The sequence below is a fragment of the Eucyclogobius newberryi genome, unplaced genomic scaffold (assembly GCF_026437365.1).
Source record: "Eucyclogobius newberryi isolate DKJ021-1_F unplaced genomic scaffold, fEucNew1.0.hap1 SCAF_19, whole genome shotgun sequence".
NCBI lineage: Eukaryota > Metazoa > Chordata > Actinopteri > Gobiiformes > Gobiidae > Eucyclogobius > Eucyclogobius newberryi.
Genome location: NW_027315823.1, coordinates 19706690 through 19713727, shown reverse-complemented (window position 1 = coordinate 19713727; position 7038 = coordinate 19706690). Strand labels below are relative to the sequence as shown.

Sequence of the window (7038 nt, the reverse complement as noted above, 5' to 3'; positions counted from 1 at the left end):
TTCCACTTCTGCGTTCTCCAAACACACCCTTCAGTTTTCAGAGGGCCGTGTGCATAGCTGAAATACAGAAAGGTCTTAGCATTCTTGTCTGCTTAGTTAGCCTAGCGCCGCCATTCTTTGAGTCCCCCAGTTGTCCTGAAGTTAAACAGCTGAGTGTCCTTTGCTAACATGAGGCACGTGCCAGCCAAAGGATCCAGTCGACACCGCACACGCTGAGGGGGAAGATTAGCCTTTCATTTGGGTAATGCTTAAAGCGCATGAAGGGATCACAAGGTCCCGTCGTGACAATTTGCCTCCGTTTGTCAGGAAGTGTGCAAGAAAATGACAAAAACATAGCAGTTAGAAGACAGATGAAAGAGGAAATGGATTGAAACAACTCCATAGATTGTAGATGTAAATTCGAATTTTACTTTGGGGTTAAAGAGCTAGCACTTTTTTCATTTTTTTATCCAGTCACTTTGTCTTTATTGCTGGTAGTCTATATTTCTGCACCATTTGCCACTCAGGGAGCAAACACTCATATTAGCATAACATCATATGCACATAGAAGAAAAACTACCAAGGCCAATGTATCAAAGAAAGGGCATTCCTCTTTGAACTTTCACACCTATCTGAAGACGTACTCCATCCAGACTGACATGTGCTGCGTCTCTAAGTACCAAGAGGCCATTCATATTCACAAATTGACACCCTCTCGACCTTCTAGCTCACCACACTGTTCCTCCCGGGGCTGTTACGGTGCCATGGAGTGTTTGAAGTGTGTTTCAAGGGGCAAACACTTCAAATATGGACCATCTTTTCCTCTTTTTATGCTCAATCAAAGGGTTACTGTTCCTTGTGATCTAAGAGTATGAATTTAGGGATCATTAACATCCTGAACAGCCCTGAGGTATATATGTGGCTGGAGAGAAATGTTTGATCCTTGCATGCATGCAGGGTTGTTTCCTATACACACAGACTAACTAAGCTATTTTGTACAAATAGTAGAGTTCATGTAAATATTAGGGCTGTCAAAGTTAAAGAGTTTTAATGCAATTAATCAGAGAAAATGTATGCATTACAAACATGCTCTTTTATATTCATGCAGCAAGGCTTAAATTAAACGTACACATAAAATCCATAAATCCTCAAATGGATGCAGATGTTGCTTTGCTCCGCGAGAACAAACCAAAGACACTTCAGGGATGTTGAACACTGTGCACTCTGTGATGATAATAAAAGTTGCTTGTGAGTGCTAAAATGAATAATATGTGCTGACAAACACCAGGCCAGCTCACATCTGTCACCATAAAAGCCAGTTACACCTGCAAGCGACAATGAAGGCCCTCTAATCACGCTAAACCTGCTGTTTGGTCATGTAACTTTACTTGAAATAAATGACACCGTTTCATTGATATGAAATAGACTTAAATAATAGCCAAAAGGCTTTAAATAGTCTAAAATATATTTAATAACTGTCTTGTTTGTTTGTTCTTTCCAGGCCTGGTCTAGTGATGTTGCCGTCTCCACAAATCTGAACGCTTAGGCTGGTGAGTAACCTGTAGAATTTATATTTTTATTATTGTAACGAAATAAAAAAAAAAAGAAAGAAAGAAAAATAAATTAAAGCTCTCAAATAATATTCTCAAAATAGTGTGAGAGTAACAAGTATACATTTTGTTAGGTTTTTTTTGGTTTCATGTAACCTGACTCTGCCAGATTGTTATGTGTATCACTCTGAATTAAGTTCTACACATTTATCCATCTGGACAGGCTCTCTCGGTTGTTAAATCGGGTTAGGGTTAGAGAAAAGCACAAACTTCGCCTGTGTGCACATTTAAAAAAAAAAAAAAAAATTGTAAATCTGCTAAAATAGGTCAAAGTATGTTTGTCGCCGTCGCCATGTTTGTTTTGGTTTGTCCTTTTGACTTCCGCCCAAACTACAACGCTGCACTGTGATTGGTCAGTCACTCAGCGGCCGGGCTCACTATGAACAGCGTGAGCCTGACCAGATGTATTCTCGAGAGTTTGTGTGCCATGGATCCAGATGAAGCAGTGAAGAGCTGTGGCGTTAGCAGAAGAGTGTCCGACTGTGCCTGGACGTTTTATGAAGCTACATCAGTGATAAAGGAATCTTCTTCTTCTTTAGTGTTTTTTGGCAGTTGGTATTCATATCCTAGTAGTTGTACGTCTTCAAAGTATGTGTTTTATGCCATACCGTTAAAAAAAACAAAAGGAGAGAGAAAAAGAGAGTTTTGGCCCACCTCGAAGGAAATACAAGACGTTTCTTCAGGAAAGACGTGGCTTTGATTTGGATCATCTGGGACTGAAAGGTGAGTTTTATCGTGGCTGGTATAATGTAGCGCTGCTTTTAAAGGCAACATTTGTGGCACATAAAGCTTTATTATAAGTGCATCTGTCCGACCAGTGCTTTTATTGTGAGTGTCTCTGCATATGTGTGTGTTTTGTGTAGTAAGAGCATTACACACCTGTAGTAGGGCTGTCATAGGATTTGTCACTCATTCAAATGATTTCTTGTGCATAAATAATCAGTAGTACAACTGCAGGCTCAGTTGCATAAATATGGTGAATAGGAGAAATTTGTGATGAAACAAACATATCCCACTGAGTTTGTACCAAATACACGCCTTTATATAAAATATGAATAAACTATGTAAGTCTAGGCTTGTTTCACTACAAAACTGTTTAGTAAAAAATAATAACTTATTAAATTAAAATGTAATTAGAACAAAAAATAGCCTCATTAATCTGTATCGACTAAATATTGATGATCACCCCAAGTCTGCTTCCTCCTCATAAAAGTCACTGCACGCTACTGACTATTGTCCAAGTTTAATGTCTTCTCTGTAATCAGAACGAAGTTTGGTCTTTTCTGTGTTTTCTGATTTTCTGATGATATAACTACAAAAACATGAATTGCCAAATATAGACTATTTAGAGGTCAAATACAGTTTAAATGGGAAAATAACTATTAATAACTGTTGTTGCTTCATTGATTCTTCTGCTTCATGTTTTTCTTTATGTAAATGACAAAAGCAGTCCCATTTATCAAAATCATATCATTATTACTGAGACGTGTTCACACCTCGCAATCACTCCACTAATTCACATTGTTGTGCGGATGATTCATGTCGCTTTTGGATCAGTGGAAAACACCCGAACATAGTCTTTTTTAATGGTGTAGCTCCAATGTCTTGTCCTTGAAAGTGGACATTTTTACTGGAATTTATATATTGATTTATTTCAGCAGCACTGGGACATTCCAGTATGTAATGCAATAGGAGCGATTACAGAGGGTCAGACGTAAGTCCTTCTAACTTGTCTGTGTAATCCCTCAGTCGTTCCGATGGGATCGATGGCAATGTCATTCCACTTTGTTTTATGAAAGCAGATGAAGTGATGCAGCCAATAGAGCCAACAGCACACAAACAATACAAATGACTATAGTAACTAAAGTCACAGCTGCCTGGGACGGCCAACACTTACAGTTCAGCCATGGATTCTTTACCTATCCCACAGTTGTGCAAAGTGTCTTGCCCAGAGACACAGCATTAATACGCAATGAAGTTGGAGGGGAAGTGTTAGCGGCCTCTACCAAACTGCTTTTCGTTTAATCCAACTTCTCTTTCGTTACTCTTTTAGTCTCTTTTTTCTTGAGCACTCATTTTATCTCTCTGTAGAGCTGCCAATTAGTATGTAAAATGCAAAACCTCCAAAAGCCTTAGATGTCTTGATAATAACAGAAGACACAGAAATCAGATGGATTTGGGTCAACTGTATGGAACTCTTGTATAATACTGTTTTCGTACCTTTTGGCATCCAATACATAACATAATATGAAAAATTGCATTGAAAAGGGACTTTATAAATCAGCAGTGCCCCACTTATAAGCTAAAGGGTGTATTGGGGACATTGGGGAAAGGATTAGCTTTTCAAAGGCCAGTGCGCTATGCTACTGCAAGCTTAGAGTTTGATAAGCCTTGCTCTGCAAATGAGACTTCTTTGTAAAAGTGTTTCTCAACTGCTCCCTTCAACTTGCAGTATGGATGGTATTTAGATCCATTTCCACCCGTTGGTAGTTTGCTATAGGCCTGTTATGTTTAAGTGCCAGTGAGGGGTGTCTTGATTGAAGTACAGAAGTGGGCATTGCCAATGCCCACTTCTGTACTTCAATCAAGACTAAAAGTCGACTAAAAGGACATTCACGCCGCAACGTCAAAGCATCCATTTTACATTCAAAGTCTACGTGGACGTGCATCCAGATCGTCCAGCATTTTTATTGTGCGTTTTCAGTGTCCGAGCAGCATGTATCCCATGTCCAGGGAGTTTGAACATTGGCTGTTCTGGACGCTCTGGACGCTCTGGACGCACACCCCGGGTGAAAGCTGAACTTTTGGCGGCCAACACATTGCGGCAACCAATGAGATATTACGCTCCAGTGACTTACTTACACATTTTATTATCCGGAAGAAGGACCAAAACAAACCCTGCAACAATCCAAATATTAGCCAGATGCAGCTCTAGGAGCAAATGATGATATTCACAAAACTTAGCTCACCTCTGAAGTATCTGGTGGACCCAGACAAGCCGCTTCCACTGCACGTGTGCGCTGAACTGCCTTCAGATGTACAGGTGTCCAACTCGGGCGTCCGGCACAAATTTGGACGCCGCGGTTTGAACCATAAGACATGCTCTGTGCATCAATGAATCAATGTGAGCTGTCAATAGTCTGTGATCGGATCATGTTTACATCACAAAATGCATTTAGAGACGCTGTTATACTTTCATTTTATTTATTTATACAGGGAAAACCCAATGAGAAAAGTGATCTTTTTCATGGGTACAATTGAGTTTATATAATTGTGTACTGTATATTGTGAGGTAATCTGCAAACTATTTTTGTAGAACTTGTATTGAATCCAATAGCATCCAGACGATCCAAGAGAATATAAATCAACAAAAACAGCTGTACAGAATTGTTTCTTTCTTTTTTAAACATACAGCAACAAAAGCTTACATAAAACAAACTAACCTATGTAAATAAATAAATATATATATATATATATATATATATAATATATATATATATATATATAAATATATATATATATATATATATATATATATATATATATATATATAAATATATATATACACACACACACACACACACACAAAAGTGTTTCATTGTGCTAATTATTTTATATTTTTAGAAAAGGTTATCCTGTTATTATGTCAGTCGGTGGGATAAAGTCGTTTCAATCATATTGCTTATCATATTTTACAGTATGCAGTAATAAATAGCACTTAAAATGTTCTTATTGTGATAGGCCTACGTACAAGTAAACATTATCTTTAAAAAAGTGAGATAAAACCATTTACCTACTTCACTCCATCTGGATAATACTCCATGTTGGATTATAAAAATGTTTGCTTGACTAAGACAATATTGACGGATAAACTGACTGAACAAATGAAGGTTTGCCATCCAATTGAGTCAAACACTGTTTTGGATTGGAAAATAGACAAAAGTAAAATATGAAAAAATGTTACACTATTCTATTAGGTCCAACCTTGGCTCTCAAAAGCACTGGGGGAATCACAGTGTGTCTTCTCCAGATCTGAGACTCTTAAGGAGATTTTCAAATGTTTCTTTTGAATGTTGAACTTTTCTGGCATCAACCTAATGGCTTCTGGAAGAACAGCTTGGACGACTGAGAAGTCCGCTCTTATAACCAGTGCAGTTGATGGCTGCAGTTCACAGGGCTGTGTCAGGATCTCAGCTGGATCATAATGACTGCTCTGCTTTTGTGGAGCAGCTAATTCAATAAAGAGTCCATTACTTCCTGCCTGTCCGGACCCAGCCGCTTGCCATCATAACAACTAACATTTTCTCCTGTTGCAATATTTGAACACCGTAGGGCTCTACAATATTTACGTTTGTATTTTCATTTTATATTGCACATTAAGGCAAAATGTCCTGGTGAGATATGGACAATCTTCCTTGTTCCTGGATTCATGGTCTCAGATTCTCAGTAATGATGACTACATCATTCATAATTTAGTTATTTTATGAGTGCGTTAGCAATTTAAAATGCGTCCTAAACTGCGCATTTATATGTTAATACAAAAATAAAGTGATATTTTACCAAGTTTCAAGTGCGTTCACTAGGTGCGCACCCGCTGTTTACAACAATGAGCTGCAGCGGCCCATTTCTTGGGGTCGGATTAGAATTTAGATGAGTTCTGGCAGTGATAGCGTGCTGTTTACATGACAGTTGGCAATCTCTTAACTTTGTATAGAAAGAAAGCTCTTGTCCACACAGTGTAGCTCAACCAAGCAATAAGTATCTCATGCAAGAATTTTGGTTTGAAACGTAAAGCCTTGTGCTGTCTTTGGATTGATGTTTTTATATTTTTTTCAAACCTATTCATGCCTCTCATGTTTAATGCCTTCTGTATCACCACTTTGATCAGTTGAGATACAATTTTACACTCCCGGTGGTGGATTTGGCTCATGTTAACGATGAAATCCCAACTTCTTCTCAGGTCAGCACTCACACCGGTAAAGTGGCCCTTGAGCTGAGAAGCCAATTGAAAATAACTCGACAACAGACACAGCAAATATCTGAACAAGCACGGAGCAGTAATAGACAGTGGGAGTGGGGAAGGCTCTGGAGAAGAATGTAGTTCACAGGAATAATGCGAGGTGCACGATTGTTCAAAGTACGTTGTTAAAGTGCATAAGTGACAGGTTCTCATGTTTTTTCTAAGTATTACCTAGTTTAGTGGGATAGTTCCTGTGGTAAATATTTATCATGAAGTGAAGTGTCAGTTTGTGAAATAAATGAATCAAAATTAAAAGCTACAAACGACAGGACGTTAAGTTCTAAAACAGAATCCCTCTGACTATATCATCCAAAAGCGATATTCCAGCTAAAATGCAGTTTCCGATTTCAATGCAACTGACAGTTTAAACAAAATAAAAGTCTTATTTTTATTTGTCAAGTGTCATTTATATAGATTTTAGCCCTTCTT

At 38.2% G+C, this 7038-nt stretch overlaps 1 protein-coding gene across 5 annotated transcripts in view; it reads left to right on the top strand.

Moving 5' to 3' along the window:
• The window catches only part of pcbp4 (poly(rC) binding protein 4), a 119925-nt gene that overhangs the window by 44786 nt on the left and 68101 nt on the right, over nt 1–7038 (top strand). For all 5 annotated transcript variants that reach the window (XM_072452074.1, XM_072452075.1, XM_072452073.1 and 2 more), the window contains exon 2: nt 1481–1529. The gene's annotated coding sequence lies outside the window, so the exon portion shown is untranslated. The remainder of the gene's footprint in view (nt 1–1480; nt 1530–7038) is intronic.